Here is a 19658-nt window from a genome sequence, read left to right on the forward strand (position 1 = left end):
GGTTTGGACTTGGGATTTCTAGATTTTGTACTTCCCTGCTTCTTTAAAAAAATATAAATATTTCATTCCTTACCTGAAGAAAAGTGAAGAAACCAGTTCTGATTCTGTGGCTCATTAGGGCAGCCTTGTGCTGGTTTCTGGGCATAAGAATGCTGTGAAGCTGGTGGAACTAGTTAGTGCTACATTTACATGTCCTATGAACCCCCCAAATAAATGTGAAATTGCAGTTTATGTTAGCCACAACAGAACTGTACAATCCATAAACTGTTAGTACATTTGGTCTATTCACAGCTTTGACTCAGCTATAGCAGAAATGCAAATGCTTGGGGTGGCTAGAACCAGGAAATCCCAACAACAACAAAACAATCCAGAGCACTACTCTTTTTTGGAATTCACAGACTACTAGGATAGTCACATGGAAACCAGGGACAATATCTTCAAGAACATTCTATAGAAATAGTAGAGTATTTTTCCTCAGAGTACCAGATACTTTCTTCTTATATTTCTACACGCAATTACTTTTACAGTTCAATTAGCGTAAGCTTCAGTTTATCATTTGACAAGGTGGTTCACTAACTCTTTGTTTTTAACAATACCAGCTGAAAAAATATCTACCGTTGCACTTGAAAAATCATCTTCAGTGGGAAACTCAAGCTTGATAAAATCCACATAGCTTGTGCAATTTATCTGTTTATGTGAACTATTATTTCTAACACTATTTGAAGCAGGCTTCAAATAAGAAATGCTGAACATTTCACCACACAGTGTACAAGAAAACAAACTTTACATAAATAAAGGTCAATGATATAAACTCTGCACTGAGAAAGCTCCAGATACTGCCAGAAGGAGCTGGCTTTCTCTGTGTTGCAAATCTGTGTCCTTCCCACCATATGCACTGAACTTTAATGGTAAATATACCTGGCCCTATGTAGCAAACATTTCCTGTTTACTTATGCAGTAAAAAAAGCTTCTAGAAATTTTCAACTTTGCCTGCCATTTTTCCTCTAAGCAGCAAATACAAAAGCAAACGGTTTGAGTTATGTCACGTTTCAGTAAAATCTTAAACACAAAGCCAAAACTATGTTTTATTTCAACCATGCAATTTAACATTCACTGAGGTCAAGAAAAAAAGGACAATAAGCATTTTTTTTTTTGAGATTTGTGATCCACTTTGTTAATAGGCGAGGAATCTTCAGGTGAAGTTTTGATATTTTACATTGAAAACATGTACTCAATGTTCATGTTGTTCAATTCTGTACATTAGACTTAATTGCTTCAGTCTTCTCTTTATTCAGACAATCAATTAATTAAATAAGGATATATAATAAAGGGATTATTATAATATATAAATAAGGAAAGCACCTTTATGCAGCATTGTCTGGCAAGTCATCTTGTTACTCAGCAGCACTAATTCATCTGACACTTTTCGGGTTAGGTCCATTTCCAAGGCCAAAGTTATGGGGAACAAACAGGAAATCACAACTGAAGTGGGTTGTAAACTTGTGAATGACGAAACAGACAGCCATCGTAGAATAGAGCTATTGAATGGCTTGGGTTAGAAGGGGCCTTTAGAGATCATCTAGTCCAACCCCCATCATGGGCAGGGATATCTTCAATTAGATCAGGTTGCTCAGAGGCCCCTCCAACCTAACACTGAACACATCCAACGATGGGCATCCACAACTTCTCTGGGCAACTCTTACACTCTTATTGTAAAAAAAATCTTCCTTATATCCAGTTTAAATCTACCCTTTTTCAGTTTAAAAACATTGCCCCATGTTCTGTCACTACAGGCCTTGGTAAAATGTCTATCCCCATCTTTCTTATAAGCCTTTAAGTATTGAAGGGCTGTAGCAAGTTGTCCCCACAGCTTTCTTTTCTTCAGGCTGAACAACCACCACTCTCTCAGCCTTTCTTCATTGGAGAGGTGTTCCACACCCCCAGTCTTTTTTGTGGCCCTCCTCTGGATCTGCTCCAACATGTTCATGCCTTTCTTTTACTGGGGACCTGACACCTGGATGCAGTACTCCAGGTGGGGTCTCACCAGAGGTAGTAGAGAGGCAGAATCAGCTCCCTTGACCTGCTGGCCATGCTTCTTTTTATGCAGCTCAGGACACAGTTTGTTTTCTGGGGGAAAGTACACATTACCAGTGCATGTCCAATTTTTCATGTGTCACTGTTCACAAGTCATTCTACATTTTGAGTGTCTTTGACATTGCATATTTTTCTTTAGTATGGATAACCCTCCCTATTAAGAGAAAACTGAATATGATCACTATCAAACAAGTACTAATTATCATGAAAAAGAGTAAAAATCTTTTGGTCACATACAGAAAAGTGGTTTTGTCTGGTAAAGCTGCTTAACAGCCTCTGAGCCCTTTCCCACTTTTTTAAAGCAAATTAGAGAATTTTTACTGTGGATATTCCTTCCTAATATAGTTACTTGCATTATTAGAGCATCTGGGAGTTCCAAGATACGAAATAAATTTTCAATTAGAGTATTACTGTGCAAACGTGAGCAAAAAGAAATTAGGTCAATGTAAGGAATTCTCTTCCTGATGCTGTGGTGGATTTGGTATCTTGTTCTTCATGGATATTATAGAAGCATTATTTGTTCTCTGATACCATCAATCTGAATATTCTTCAGAGGAAGATGACAATAATCCACCATAATTATTTTTGGTAGGAATCCTTCCTTGTGACACATCAATCAGTGAAAGCTGCAGGCTTAGCACTATGAAAAATATTTCTGCCCAATGTTTAAAACAAGTCCTTGTTCATGAGACCATGTATTCACTACTGCTGGGCTTTATATTTCTGGGAAGCTTGGCTTGTACACTGGCAAGAAACTTGAAAAACTAGCATCCACACTACTCATACATTTAAGCAGACTTGCTTCCACTGCTTTAACTTTTTTTCCTTTTGCAGTGGAGCCACGTCAGTTTTCTGCAGGTATTACTGCATGTACTAGATTTGAAAGTAGGCAGCTTCTGACAGCGTATTGCACTAAAGAAATATAGCAGTATGTGGAAAACCCTTGCATGTCTTCTATTGATGATAAAGCAATATGTGAAGTTTCATTTAGGTTGCTGGCAGTGTTAAGGAAGTGTTCAGTCCCCCATCAGAGCTCGCTCAAGAAAGTAGCAGCATGCACACAGCGGTAATTTGCATTTTTTTCTAGATTAATTCATGCCTAACTTCTGCAGCGTCTCCACATCAGTTTTGTAATAAATGCTTTCAAAATTTCATTACTGTAGGCAACTCTGAAGTAAATGACTGATATAGACACCCGACCTCTTAAAAATAAGACTAGCCTTAAAGGTCTAGTATTCCTGCTTGTTCCTTTTGATAAAATGACTCATTTCCATAACACAACATTTCTTGTTACTCAAGGCTTTAGTTTTTTTTCTGTTGACCACATTGTGAACTGCTTAACTGTATGCTATTCGAATATATGGGTAAGTCACCAAAGTGCACTAACATTCTAATCATATAAGTAGATCTTAATAAACTTCATTGTGCTTACCTACATAAGAAAAACAATCCAATTACATAGAATGCCTCAGTCTGAACAGATCCACATAAAACTTTCTACAGGAAAGAGAAATAATGGAATATGAATAAGGATTTTTGGCTTTTCTTAATAGTCTGTTTTATCTTCTGTGTGTAGGAGACAGTTGTGTGTTATGAATCAGTGCACATATTTGAATAATTTTTTACATGTTACACATTTCATAATTGCATTTTATTGTGTTTACACAAGTGCATAGTAACAGAGGAACAATTAGAGTACATTAAAATAGCAGGCTTGCCAACCGCAGAAATAAATAAAAAAAACCCCTAAAATTCTGATCTCCAAATTTTCCAGTATCTTTAATATGCCCCTCACAGCATCTGACATTGGAGCACTGTATCTTACATACATTACTCCACTAGCCAGAGATCCAATGATATAAATTTCAGATCAGCTGCATGCCTGAGCATAGCAGAATGACTTTCAAAAACCTCTGAGAGGCTCTAAACTGCCTGTGCTCTCTCTGTGAAGAATACAATGTCTCTCTTATCAGTAACAACAGGCTTCATTTCTGCTAAACTAAATATTACCCCTGAGCTCACCAGGCAAGATTTGGACGGATGCATCATATTTTGGCTCAGCTGTTAAATTTGTATCTTTGTAAAACTGCAAGTTCTGAAGGACTGGAATCATGTTTAGCTCTGTCACTACACAGAACTTGATGATGTTTGGATGGGTTAGTTAAATAATAGTGAAGACAATCAAATTAACTGTAAGTGTACGTGAAGCTTCTTAAATTAGTCAGTAGAAGATTTACCAGCTTTAGCAATCCCTTAAGTTTAGCAAGTATGCTCAGAAGACTGCAGAAGAATACCTTTTCCACAAGCTCTAAAAAAGCTATGTCTTCCACAATTAATAATTGAAAAGTAAACATATATGACAAATTGAGCAGTTATTTCTATAGTCTGATGTTTTTGTTAGACATAACTACTATTTTATTTATATTTTCCTTTCATCATGACCAATGAAAACAATCTCAATTTGTTTTCTAATTCTTATTCTTCACCACAATGCTGAAAAATTATATTGTCTGCACTAAAGCAAATGCCAGAAAATATTGCCATAAAAATATTTAGCTCACATATTGCTATTTATCTTTGATTTTAATAGAACATATAATAAGGTAACTACAAATTTACTTGATGCTATTAAAAAAAATATGATACGGCTTACAGGAGAACTAAAATATAAAACTAAATTTCATGCAGTGTTCTCTCAAAGCAAAAAATATGTGGAGTGCTAATTTGTGAAAAAAAAAAAAAACAACTTTTAAAATTAAAAACTAAATAAATACATTTATGATCACTGCTATTTCCACAGTTAGGACAGCATTTACTGGTTTTACCATATTGCCATATTGGATATATTAGATATGCTAAGATCAATTAATTATCTTGGCTTCATTGAAGGTAACGTATGTGTAGAAATGCACATTTCTTTGCTAGCTCTTGCTTGCTCAACATTTGATGCTACAAGAGACTTAAAGAGTCTACACAGTGGCTTAATGACTCTCCTCTGCCAGATCAGACTACAAATACAGAAAGATGGCTAGCTATATCACTTTTTAAAAAATGCCTCTAAACATGATGTGGCAAACTGAGAGGCAAGGATATATTTTACTTACTCTTATGACCAGGACCATGAGCTACAGTCCAAACCAGTTTAGGTTCTGAACATTCTCTGAAACAGAAAGAAAATCAGGCAGAACTTGTGCTAAAAACTCTTCAGGAATTGTCCTCTAGTGCCTCACTTAAACTTCCACTGAAACCAATGAAAATATTTTATCAAACACCTCACAGTGGTTCTATCTTGATCTATAGTTCATCCAAACAACAGTTGTTCAGGAAAGCTTGAATCTGCAAATGAAGGGCTCTTTATTTCCTGTGGTAAACAGAATAAATTGGATGATCAGTTACAATACACTTGATAACAACTGGAAAAAAATATAATGGTTGCATTTCCTAGAAACTAGCTTGCTGTCCATGAAAGGACCTCAGCAAGTTCTAAAAATGTAAGATCCCGGATTTTCTCTCATTCATCTTAATTTCAAATAAAGTTTCTCCTCTTAAAATAAAAAAGAGTAGACCTGGCACCATAAAGCTCCAGATTCTTCTGATTTATAGACCCAAATACTTTTTTTCCCTAAACAATTTCGCTCAGAACAAACATGGTAATAGTGATTCATGCAATAGAAGAATAATGAAAGAGAAGCAAGACATGAAAGCAACCCATCCATTACAGAACAGGAACTGCATTTCCAGCACAGTCACAATATGTGACTTCATGAAGGTGAAAGAGGAGGAGCTGCCTGATGAAAACATATAGCAATGCCAGAAATCCACAGCATCACTATCTCCTCGACAGATAAGTTCTCTTCTTTCAGATCCTTTAAAGTCTGAGTTCTCAGATACTGTTACTCTAGGGTTTTTTATTCTCATTAATCCTTGTAAATCATAAAAAGATAAGACGATGTTCCAAAACAAGCTGTCAGACAGGCTGTTATAGGAATGCATAGCCTAAATCCATCTCTTCTGGTTGTCCAGGGATTAACTATTCCGTCAGAAAATAAAGAACCTCCAGCTTTGCCAAATGTAACAACTCAATTCTGCCTTCCAGAAAAGACTCCTGCTCTCTGAACCGTCCTGCCTACACACTTCGCAGTTTGCTTGCTCAGTGGAAGCTGCAGGCAAAATCCAGTTTAATGGGTGTATAACATTACAAAGCTGTGGGATTTATAAATATATGTGTTTTAATATAGGTGTAGCTATTTTATCCCAAAAGAGTTTTAAAATTTTGCAAACAGGACCACTGTAATGCAGCTACATCAGGAATCAGCAGCAGTAATGCATTGGAGGCAATATTATGTTATGGCAATGGTTCAAAAAGAAGTCTCCCTCTTCAGAAAAGTCCTCTGAAGTCTGTGAAATCGGTCCAGTCTGAGCAGGGACATCCTCAATATTCAAGATTTTTGGGAGGGACTATACATAGTAAGTTTCTGGAATTCCACTGGGCTAAACCCTGCCTTTTTCTTCGAATAATATTGTTCCGAAGCTCAGATAAAGAACCAACAGAAAGCAGCAGAACTGACAGGGGATTTTCTATGGCACTCCCTCTTTCCACAGCAAACGGGAAGATGGTGGATCTGTATGCATCTCACCTCTGGGGAGCACTGATTCCCGTAACGCCCTGTGCAGCTTCAGGCTTGAAGTGCAGCTTGCAGCAGCTGCTTTCTCTGCTCAGATGTCATTAGCACCCAAACCTGCAACACGTCACTTCACATCTACAAAGGTCAGTTAAGCTGATTTTGTGTCCTACATAGCCCCTCACCCCTACTGAGACATAAGCAGTAGTTTTGAAGTCCAGCCTTTCAGGAATACACAGTTAAAGGAAACTGGCTAAAGCAGGAATAGATGGTAGCGGGCTATCTAATCTAACCCAAACCGGGACTACCCTAAAATCATATCAGAGACTCTCTGACTTTCAAAACAAATATTCTTGCATTGTCCATAGTTAAGAAAAATTTACTCTGTGACTACTACTCAAAGAGATTTCCACCCGCACCTGCAGACATGTTACTGAGGAAAGACAATCCCTGTTTTAAATCCTTTGGGATTCTTGGCACTATGAGAAATTTACTTTCCTGTTATTTTTCATGTTGTCTAAATAAATGTAGTGTTTCTCCCTACTCAGCACACTAAATCACGTATCCTGTTTCCCGAGTTTGTTTCTGAAAGGCTGAAGACTTTGAACTATTTACTGCTGACAGACAATTTGGTTACTGTGAACAAATAATTCCAAACTTCTTCAACAAATTTTCTTCAATGAAAGAACCTCACAGAGTATTATACCAGGGCTTCAATAGCATACTTTGATTATATGCTATGAGTGATGGTCATGTACCTGCAATCCCTGAAAGTGCACTAGTTAACACAAGTACACAGAAAGGTATATATGTTAAATTTAATTTCTCATACCCATTTTTTATGCAACCTCAGTCTCCCCAACTCCAATACTATGCCCACTTGTTGTCATTTGCATCTTACACTGTCAAGCTCTTGTCCCTTTCTAGCTTCACCCAATCTGGGATGTGTCTCATAACCCTCGATCATCTACTTGTTGTACACGTACCTCGGTAACTTTTCCCTTTCTGCTGAGCTTGCAGTCCCTACTTCATCCTGTCTTTGTCTACTCCTCCTTGAGCAGAAAATGTTAAGCAGTAAGACTGCTTATGTATACGGAACAGACATATAGAGGAGCTGGTATGGGAAACTGATGGTGCACAGCTTGATTGTAGATAAATGTACGGAGGGGTTTGCCTCATGGCTAAAGGCCACATACCAGCGGCTACAACATGCCACCACCTGCCACTATGTAATGGATCTACAAGTTATAGATTCTTCCAGTCTGACACAGCAAGAAATTTAATGTTACTTAAACATTTGCCTCAGCTATCATTTTTTTTCCTTGCCTTTGACACATCTTTATCAAGAAATGCACATGCGTTTCTTATAAAAGAAGAAAAGGAAAAAACAAACAAACAAAAAACCAAGACCCCACCCCAGAAAAAAAACCCCAAACAAGTCCCCAAATGCCCCAATGGCATTTAATTGTCCATTTTTTTTCTTCCCTTGCTGTCTTTGTGTACATCTAAGTGATCATGACTAGCACAAAGTAGGGGAAGATAGGCTAGCTTTGAACTAGTAGTGTTAACTCCTATAAATTCACCCACAGTAACACAGAATTCAGCATCATCCAGAAAACTACCCCAAAAGCTGTGGAAATGTTTGGTTGATTAGACTATGCTGCCAAAGCTAAACAGCTAGAGGGAATATCTCTGTGGAGGGCTTTGCACTCTAACCATTGAGAATAGGAAGTGTAATGAAGAGAAGGTGTGACTATTTTGACATTACCAGATCATACAACTTGGTATAGATAGAGCTGTAAAAATGCCAGCAAAATTATTTTCTAGTGTAGATAAGAACAAAGTAATTTGCAGGCTACAGTAACTCTCAGCCAGAAGGAAGACTTATGCAAATTGGGTGGATAAATGAATAAGATAAAAGTTCACTGGAATAAAATTTATATTCTAAATAGTGAAAAAAATGTGTATACAGTTATCCCACATGCTTACGTGAATACATACTTAATTTGCAAATATAATTTTAACGGTTGTATATGCAGACAAAACCATTGTATGGGCAAATTACACAATAACTTGGCTACAGGCATGCATAAGTAGACACATCACAGTATTAGTAATTTGTCCATGTACATGAAAAGCAAATGCAGTAGTGAAAACCAAAATGATAGCAAACTGTTTACCCAGTCCACTCAAGGGCTAACTTCTATTTTTGTGAATTAGGACTCATTCCTTTAACAGCAGATAGGTTATCCAGCATGTACATCTTGTATTCTAAAATGTAAATAAGAAAGAAGCCATACAGGTAGGCAAACAACTTTGGCTCAGTGATGCGGAAGAATACAAGAAGGAGTTCCTGGAAGCTCTTACATCCAGCTACATACTGCAGCACAACATGCTTCTGCTTTGTTTCTGACACAAGACCGACCATAACTATGGAGGGTAGTCATAGTAGCAGAGTGCACTGATCTTATACCTTGCTCTAACTACTGAACTTGTATAAGACACTGCATACACACAGCAAAGCACTAAGTACCAAGGACCTGGTTTTCCCTTAGAGCAGATGATTGGTAAATTTTTTCTACTCCAATGTACACAAGAAAACAATCAGTCTCAGAACATCTTAAGTGTACATACATCTGGAGTATGCCATTCAGTGCTTTGGTAAGAAGTATTTCCTATAAGACTTTGTCGCTGTTGGAAAATCAAATACACTATGTGTAATACCAGACTTTTAAAACTGTTTACTGTTTTTCAAAAAGCTCAAAAATTCTGTTCCTGCTCTATCTATAAAAGTGCAGTGGAACATGTTATTGTTCATGTTCTATGGAAAACAACATGTTATTTTTCACAGGTCTTAAAACTGGCTCATGTTTAGCTTCTTATTTCAGCATGTTTCTCTCTCAGGCAAGTTACAGCTTCAGTCAGGAACAAATACTAATTTCCCAAGGGCTATAGTTGTATCATCCCATTTATGAAGTTGTGTGAAATGCTATCACTGGGATAGCTAACAATGACGTATTATTCTGGCAATAGTAAAAATACACCTCACTTGAAGTTTTATTTTATTTGTAACACAGTTATGAAAAAAATATGGAAGCATAATTTTTCAGAAGATTCTTATTTGCCACCTGGTCAGTTGCCGGTAGCTATTTAGAACAGATTTTGCTGTTCTAAATATGCTCAGTTTCAGAGGGATTACTTGGAAAATAAACAACTACCCCCTAGGAATACTGATGGCACAATCTGGCCCCTGGTGATTTTTTTTAACCCACATCTGAGGTACGAAAGCTACGCCTGGAGGTTTGTATTCACGGTTTCAAACTCTAATCGTTTGCATAGGCTTCATAGCGCTTTTAATTAAAATCTTACAAGCTCAATTATTTATGTGCTTGACTAACCCACCCAATTTGTCTAACCCACCTATCTGTTTTAGAGAAATATGTGATCCACAATGCAGGTTAGAATAACCTTAAAGATGACTGTAAATGATGGCCTCCTTAGAACCACATCTGATGTTTTTTTCACAGCCCCAAGCCCTAAACATGCTGAGCAGCAGCACTGTCTGGCTCCCCCAAGTTCACCTCAAACCCACCTTGCTGTGTCTCCAGCTGAGAGGAATTCTCTCTGCACTATTTATTTTGGCAATCCAGCCCCGTATTTAAGGTGGGATCCTGCCATTTAGCCTTACAAAAATGTCATTAAAATCTAATTCATTAAAGTCTGTAACTTTTCCAAGGGCTTTCTTCTGCCCAAAAAATACAGAACCAGCTTCCTAACAGAGGATGAAGACTAAAGACAATGACATTCCTACGGTCCATTTGGGTGTGTGTGGAAAAGTCTGAAAAAGCTGTACTGTTCTTATATAGTTCTGCCTAGGTATTAGAGATTTCCCCTATTTTTCTTTCCTTATTGTGCACTACTAAGGCTACTTCCTTGAAGACAGTCTTTGTTTATGTATTCATCTTTCTTTTTCTACTTATTAAAAATCTGAAATCCTACTCCTCTGTTTGTGACATCACAGCAGGACTGCTATGGAAATTATTACGCTGCCAAAACTCAGTGAGCTATGACACCAGGTAGAGAATAAACAGGAGAGGCGGATGAACTGTTAGGAAACAAGGATTCCTTTTTATGTAAATATTTTCATTAATAAAGAACAAGGGAAGGGAAGGAGAGTACATGATATGTTTCTGAGGCCCAGCTGCTCTTTTAACCATGAATTAAGGAGGATGAAGTGTGAAAGGGCCCTGTTACTCAAAAGGGAAAGGCTTTAGTTTTGTGAGTGGTTTTTTTTTTGTTGTTTGTTTGTTTTTTTAATCTAAACCTTTGCCTCCTATGATTTATTTACATACCTTGATATTTTATTCTTTGAAGTCCACTGGCGTCAGCGTCACAAATGGTCACAGACAGCCATTTGCTGTGCTGGTTGCTATCTGACCTCCAGAGACCTCTGTCAAGGACACAGTATTGTCAATTACTTTTAGAAACACTGGGTTCTCAAAAAATAAAAATACAAAAAATTGAAATCTTTATACTTCTTTTCTGACTTCTCTGACTATCTTCTACAATAATGCGTCACGTTTCAGACTTCTCTTTCATAACTATGAACATATATGAGAAAGTTTACATTTTCATGTGGCATTTAACCACAGAGAACAGGGACTTCAGTGAAAACACAGAATGTAAAGTGATAGTGGGCAGGTTTTAACCCCTCAGTAGCAACTGCCTGCTGCTGTATGATAATGGCTGTACTGGACTTCCACTGTATATTCCTTTTGTTGATAGAAAAGTCACTGAAAAGAAAAACTGGCTGGGATAACAGCCATTAAGAGTGGTATGAAACAGGGATCTATAATGATAAAAGAGTAAAAATATTATTTAATTTAATTTAATAAGCGACTGACTGGAAATGGAAGCAAGCTCCAAAACCAAGTCCAGTGTATTCTATTCCTGTTCCCAGTCCAGCAGACAGGTTGTATAAAGAAGGAAACAGAGAAAAGAAACATATGGACAATTTTTTTCTAAAAAAGTAAGGAAAAGGAAGTGTTAAATTACAAGCAGATTCTAAGGTAAATAGCACAAGAAGCTGTACAAAAGGAAACTAATATTTTAGCTAGTACTAACCAAGGTATGTTAAAACAAAACAAAGACAGGAAGAAGCGTATATGTTCACAGTGTAGGATCTATGGCCAGGCACCAAATATTAATCATAGAGTGGACATAGTTGGAGAGGAGACTATGGCAGATTTCACAGTGAAGGACAGCAGCTGCCTTGCAAGAGATACCTTTGCAAGAAGAGATCATTATCACTGTAGTCCAGACAGAGCTGTACTTTACTCACTATTGCTTCTGAGACATAGTTTAGAAGATCAGATAAAATTGTTGCACACAGAACAAGAGATGGTACGTTACCAGGAACTTTTGTCTCCCATTTCATGGAAGACAAAACTTTTCAGCTGAAAATACAAAAAATAAAAAAATAAATTAAAATTAAAATATAAATTAAAATTAAATAATAATAATAATAATATTGATAATTGCACTCAGGTGGACAAAACCAGGCACTTGAAAAATATAAGCCTTACTCTAATTAATTGTCGTGCAGTGGTGCTTCCAAATGGAATCACTACTCTGTACATTGGAAATTAACTATATCAGGTCCATCAGAAAGCAACAGTGATGAATCTCTCTAAAATGCTGAAGAGGCAATAATTTCTAAACACGAATGCCTAGATGTAATCTGTGCTTGTAACTGAACTACCCCCCTTTTTTCACTGCAGTTTCTCAGGTGTGTGTGTAGGGTCAGCCGCTGTGAATAACAAATCCAGCTGATGGTGAAAGCAAAGCAAAGCAAAACTAATGAAGAATGAGCAGTGTGGAGCAACTAGATCTCACAGACAAGAACTGCTCTTTCATTTGCATGCGTACAGCATAATGCAGGCTGTGTCATGCCTGAGTGCCATGTGGCCAGTCCATCTTTAGCTAACTGAATGGCTCTAGTAACAAGTTGGGGTATAGTTTCCTTTACTCAGCCATGGAATACCCGAACAATAATTCGTCTCCAGCTCAGAACTGAAATGGGTCCTAGCCCTTGTGAAGACCCCCTAGAGCAGAAAATTCAAAGAGCATAAATCAGAGTTCCTGGCTCTTCCTCATATGAATTTACGAGGTATGAGAAGGGCTGAAACCATACATGAGTGTTCAACCCAGGCACATCCGTGTACGCAGATTAGAGATCTAATATAACTTTGATGTCATGATTAAGTCCTAGTCACAGAAACACAGGATATGACTTGGTAGCGTTCACTACTGAGTTCTGCTTTGAAAAGTCTGAAAAAATAGGCTTGGTTTTTCTGTCTGCATTATTTCCTTTTAACCTATCTTACATAGGTTTGGTTTATGAATCAAAAGTTTGTTAGTTGTCTCTCCAGTACCCTTCACCTGCTCATGCTTTACTCTGTTTGACCCTTGAGAGGACAAATAAATATCTCTCTTCTCGAATAGACTAAGCAGTGGAACAGGGATCGGCATGTTCTTCCAAAGATGTAGGACTAACTTTTACACTGATGGTTGTAGAATGCAACTGGTTGGAATTACCAGACTGTTCTGGAGGTGACAGACCAAAATTAAGAGACTTTAATTCATTCTTCAAAGACTGCCCTGTTTTAGCAGGGCTGCTGGAAAGAAAATGTGATAATATTATCTCTGAGATGATCTGTTGGGAGTGGGGAAGGGTGTGCCTCTCTCCTTCTCTGTTTCTCTTCTCACAGTTCAGGGTGAAAAACTCCAAATCAATATTTTTCAGTTTGGAAGCCTTACAGTGTTCTACATGGTATTTGTAGTTCAGAGTTTGAACATTCCCACTTTTTTCCTAAAGACAACTTGTGTTTCATCTATGAATCTTCACAGCAGTTTTCCTTCTTGGGGAGAAGATTCTGGTGGTCTCAAGGTCACCAGATATCATAAACAGTGAAGCCAGGTTGAGAAGCCTGATTCACAGAAAAGACAGCATGGTTACCCTAAGCTACAACTCAGGCACTAGCCAAGCATTTCCCAACATGAACTTTTCCAGTTTGATACTTGGATATTTTCACAGGCAGTGGAAATTTTCAAAAACAAATCTCAAATCATTTTCCCCTGAGAAACTGTGAAAAATTAACAGAAGATTTTAATTCAATCATAACAAAAAGAACATTACTGGTAAAAAATATGCATATAATGCATGCAATTATCAGTCCAGTTAAATGAGAATGTTCATTTTTCAAAGTAACAATAGAGACAAAGTTAAAATGCTGAAGACAAGGGTGTTATTTTAGGGGTTTGGCAAGGAACATTTTATAGCAGTATTTTTACTGGAAACATAGCACAAAAAGTTCAGTATCAGCAAGAGGTTAGAAGGAGAGAGGGGAAGCTAAGATATTTCCTCAAAATGCATACTCTGTCTTCTGAACATGAATGGTTAAAATGTTTTTCATGCATGTCCTTGCATTCATGCATGGCTGAGCCATAAAATCCATAATTTCTAATATGCACACAGATCTGGGGAAAGAAGATTATAATTCGTTATCAAATAGTATAACATTCAATAAGATGGAGCATCATCTTATGAAGTGATTTTAGCCTTTAAAGGATTTCCCCTCTTTCAGATGAAAACCTTTGATTGCACCATAATATACTGCTATACCAGTATTATTCTATGTATATTAATGCATTTTTAAAAATAAAATTCTAATAGAATTCTTTCTGGAGCTCAGATGCTTTCTTCTTTCTTCAGAACCAAGGAATATTTTACATTAATGGGATATTGGTTTGCTATTCCCACTATTTTTCAAAAACAAAACAAACAAAATATACCCCCTTGAATTCTAGTGTATAGTTACACCAAGAGTCTTCAGCCATAAATTAGTCTCACATTGCACTAGAACGACATGAAGAAGCAATATAGATAATCCATGCTGCAAAGCTCACAGTGGAAGACTGTAACTAGATCATACATGTGTTTACATAAGGTAGTACTTGCTAGGGAAGAAGACAGTAATAAAGACAGACAAACAGGGTCTTTTTCTATCTGTAGCACATGCAAGTACTCTATTCAATTTACTGCACCTGGTGCAAAGGAAGAAGAAAACAGCATACTATAGGAGGAAAAAATACTGTGCAATAAACAGACTAGCTGTTAACAGAGATTATCTTCATCAAAATCATCTGTAACTTGTGTTAATAAACCCCTGTAAACTATTGCTTAATGCCAGATTAATTTGAAGCTAAATGAAAGATTGTTCACAGCTGCATATACTTCATCACATAAATGCAGATTAAAGCAGATTTGAAAGCATCATTATGAATAATGCATTACTTTTAAAGAACAAAGTAAGTAAGGTATTTAGCATGTATAAACCTGGAATAGGAAAATTTTCAATCAGTTGCATCATTCTACAAAATAAACAAAGGGCAGCAGTTTCTTGGGATGGAAAGAGGTTGTGCTCACAAATGGGTTCAATTCCTAAAAGGCTGCCAACAAGCTACAAGGAGGGGAGAGCACTTGAAATTTTTGTGGAGGTTTCTTGGGTGGCACTGTGACTGCATTGTCATGTGGTTTACATATTCACCCGTCAGTCTTAGTCAAGGATCTGCAAAAAAGGAAAATGGAGGTATAAATAGGGGTAAAGTCGAAATAATGACAAAGAAACTTTGATTTTCACAACCTTGCACAATCTATTCCAGATAGTCTTCCCATTCCATTCATAAGCCTTTTTTACTATATAAGAATTCCTGAAATAAACACCCTCCAAAAATCCAGTCTGATAGTTTGCAGTGGTGGTCCTGTATTTGCTGCATTTAGTGATTCAATAACACCTTGAATATTAGAACTATGGATGCTCTAAGCATTGCGTCTTGCTCTTAACATTCACATTTAATAAATATTTATTATCCGTGCAACTCAGAGATTTTTCAGTCTTCACTTGGGGAAAAAAAACCCTTCTGTACTTAGAATAAAAGCAAGTTTTATTTAAGTAAAGGCAACTGGATTAGGTTCTTCCATTTGAAAATATTACATATGTATGTGTGCATGTGTAATTTTAAAATATACATATTATATATAATATAAATACAACTTACAATATATTAGTTATATACTTGTGTAAGTACATTTTTTTCATGTATATACCTGTATGGTTAGGTATATATATACACCTGTATGTTTACATAAAAATATGTATAATCCATATATGTGATGGTATAGTGGTTAGAAAATCAGAAGTAAGAATAAGCCTGTAAGAGTGTCTTTTCCAATCACAGTTACACAGTGTAGATTGTGATGAAACAGTTTAACTGATGTGAACAAGCATTCCTAATGTAAAATTCTAGGCATAGTTTTCATTACCTTTATGATGAAAATCTAGAGGCCTGTAGTCCATAGAATAGACAACCCATTCCTGTGGTAAGAGTAACTATGCCACAACATGCTTCAGCCATCTGAAAAAACAACCAGAACAATAACAGTTTTATTCTGAAAGAAGATACTCTTTTCCTTTTAAATTTAGTAATTTTTGAAACAACACAATTTGAGGTAACTTCACTAAAAATCTGCATCAACATACACCATGCACTGCTTTAATTTAATGAACAAGTATTGTGTGCTGCAAATCACATCACTATCTACCATGTCATTGATCAACCAAACATCTGTGTTAGTTATAATGTCCCTCGACCTTTTCTGTGAACTCTGAAATTGATCGTTCCTTGCATATATTAGAGAATACAACAACTAAATACCTTTGTTCAGTTATTGTTTTGAACTTTTCTGTTAAATAGTTAAACCAAAGAGAAAGGATTACTGTCTGAATACCTAAGGCCACAAAGGCCAAGTCCTGGAGTACTGCATAAGCTCAGAAAAAAACATCTTTCCTAGACCTCTGTGAAGGACATTTAATCTTATCACTTTTTCCTTTCTAAGATAAAGGGTTTTCATATATACAAAAGTTATGTTATGAAATGTGATAACTTAATCTTGTGTCATACACCTCATACAACATTTGCAGTTCTCATGGCCGAGTATGATGAATGTTTTGAAAGTATATAATCTCATAAATTCAGGGAATGTTGTTTGAGGTTGGAGTCATGGTGTGTCCACGTAAACAGATGAAAGAGGACTTCATAAACACTGTTTGAGGAAATGGAAAATAAATTGTTGTTTGTTTGTTTATAAAAATCTTTATATCATACTTACTAAGATCCAAATCCAAGGACATGGGCTTTTGCATTTCCCTCTGTCATGTTTTCTGTAAATCACTGGAGATAAAAACTTCCTCACTATTGTGCTCTCTATTTTTCTTTTCTTAGGGAAAGTTTGTATTCTGCAGAAACTACCAATTGTCCTTCCACTCACATAGGCTCTTGTGTCAATTTGGGAAACCACAATGAAGTAAAGCAAAGACTAATGACTTCTGTCTCTTCTTTAAAAGCACTTAACACGTAGTTTCACTTAATAGCTCTTCATTGTACTTGATAACTTTACAGGATACCCAAAGTGAATAAGGTTCTATTCTTCAACATGTCAGGACCAGACGTATGCAATTTCACCCCAAATCTTGATCTCTCCTCTCCTCTCCTCTCCTCTCCTCTCCTCCCCTCTCCTCTCCTCCCCTCTCCTCTCCTCCCCTCTCCTCTCCTCCCCTCTCCTCTCCTCTCCTCTCCTCTCCTCTCCTCTCCTCTCCTCTCCTCTCCTCTCCTCTCCTCTCCTCTCCTCTCCTCTCCTCTCCTCTCCTCTCCTCTCCTCTCCTCTCCTCTCCTCTCCTCTCCTCTCCTCTCCTCTCCTCTCCTCTCCTCTCCTCTCCTCTCCTCTCCTCTCCTCTCCTCTCCTCTCCTCTCCTCTCCTCTCCTACCTCTCTCCCTTTACTCTCCCTCTGCCCCCTTCCTCCCCCCACTTTTTACCCCTTTGGTATGCCAAGATGTCAATACATACTTATTTCTATGGAAAGCTGAGTAAAAACTTCAGGATCTGACTCTTCAAAATAGGATCATCTTTTTGTTCAAATGTCAGAGCTTTAGAAATTATTGATTCATGTGTTACTAGCTACCACAATACAGGATACTTTTTTCATGTATATAAAAAAACAGTTTTCCCTGACATTTTTTACATTTAATTTAAACTACTTATGTATAGCTTTTTTTCAACCTCCTCTTCGATTCTAAAAGAAACCAAGTGCTATTTAATGCATTTAATCATAGGGCAGTGGTCCCTACTCCTCCAGCAACTCGGAAAGAAAAAGGAAGCCTACAGTCACCATATTCTTTTGTAGTTGAGTTCTTCCTGAAATGTTTCTGTAACCAACATGAGAGTTTGTCTGTGATATCCACATCTAAAAGCCTAGATGTTTTTATTAGTGTAGATCTTTTTTTGATTATATTTTCCTGAATTGTGTATAAAGATTCTAGTTTAAAAATGTAACCTGCTAATGTGAACCTTGATAAAAAAATAATAATACATTATCACTTTATCAAGAGTGACCACCACCATCATCATCATCATCATCAGTAGTGCTTTTTAAACACTTTCAATCATAATATGGAAAAATATAATTTCCAGCTATGTTTTGAGAGCATTTATATTTATTTACTCTCATCTGCTGCCATCTGATTTTTTCATTCACATATAAAAATCAGTTCCCAGGACTGTTTGAACAAACAGTCATTAATTAAATCTCTGCTGTTTTGAGAACTTTTACCCTGAGAATTAGTATTTTTGCTGAGAAGACTGTTATTTTTCCTAACTCCAGTCATGAGTTGGACACCTCAGGTACAGTATATCTGCAGTACCTTCAAGTTCACTCAGCAGGTCCAGGAGACAGAAAAATTTCAAGAGCTTATTAACTCTGTATTTTCACAGCAGCAAGCAGTATTTCTTTATGACATTCAGCAGTAATCAGGCTTGCCTGAAGACTTTTGACAGACTGACAAAATAAGTATTAAACATGAAGAAATTTTTCTTGAGAAAAATGTTTTTCCTGTTAATGGAAAACCTTGAGTAGATATATCTTTCCATGGTTTCGTTATGTTCTTCAGTATGTTCTTCAGTATGAGCAGATTATGCCCATGTCGTCTACTCACCCCAGACTGCCTCCTGCTCTATAAACTTTCTCATTGACTGCCACGTTGGTCAGAACCGTTTTCCTCAGTGCTTCTGAGCTCAGTAAACAACCTAGTCATAACTCCAGCAAATGTTACTGCTTCTCAAGGCCAAGGCTAAGGCAATCTTAAAAAAAATGCAACCCAGGGTTCTTGGAGCAAATATTAATAAAATACCAGGAGGAAGTCTGCGTTCTGTTTTCTGATAAGCTAATGTTTTCCATCAAAAATGTACTTGTTACCTTTTTCCCCATCTGTTCCTAAAGTTTAGGAAGAAAAGCGCCTGCTTTAGAAAATTATCACCATAAAGAAAACATTCAAGCACTTGTTTAAATGCTACTAAAATCAAGAGGAAATAGATACATGTCTTCCTAAGTCACACTTCATAATGACTGTCTTACAGGCAAAAATTTGCCCTTCCCTGGGGCTTGTCTTTGTTCAAAAACCAATTAACATATGGCAGACCTAAACGCCCCTAGGGCTCTTGTCTCAGGCCTGCTTAAACTACACCAAGGTTCTTCTTCTCACCTTTTTACTCATATCTCCTTTATATTTGGATTGGGTGAGGCCTCATCAATTTTTTTCAGACAGGAAAACACATTTAACCCTTTCACAGCATTGTCAGTGCCTCAAAATTGGGTGACTGGCTCAGCTAATCACTGACAGCTTTTGCCATCCAAAATAAGCACTGAATTTCAGATATGAACTGAAAACTTACAATTAGGGTAATATGACCACCTCTTCTTTAGTGTCTGTACTTCACAACTTCGTTTAAGTTGGTCCTAAACCCTATAGTGAGCCCAGCGCTTGGGA

At 37.0% G+C, this 19658-nt stretch overlaps 1 protein-coding gene across 2 annotated transcripts in view; it reads right to left on the minus strand.

The window, feature by feature from the left end:
- Window positions 1-12229: 12229 nt before the first annotated feature.
- Window positions 12230-19658, minus strand: part of CTXN3 (cortexin 3) — a 131786-nt gene continuing 124357 nt past the window's right edge. For both annotated transcript variants that reach the window (XM_080372413.1, XM_080372414.1), the window contains one exon: window positions 12230-16193. The gene's annotated coding sequence lies outside the window, so the exon portion shown is untranslated. The remainder of the gene's footprint in view (window positions 16194-19658) is intronic.

Source organism: Falco punctatus, assembly GCF_963210335.1.
Source record: "Falco punctatus genome assembly, chromosome: Z".
NCBI lineage: Eukaryota > Metazoa > Chordata > Aves > Falconiformes > Falconidae > Falco > Falco punctatus.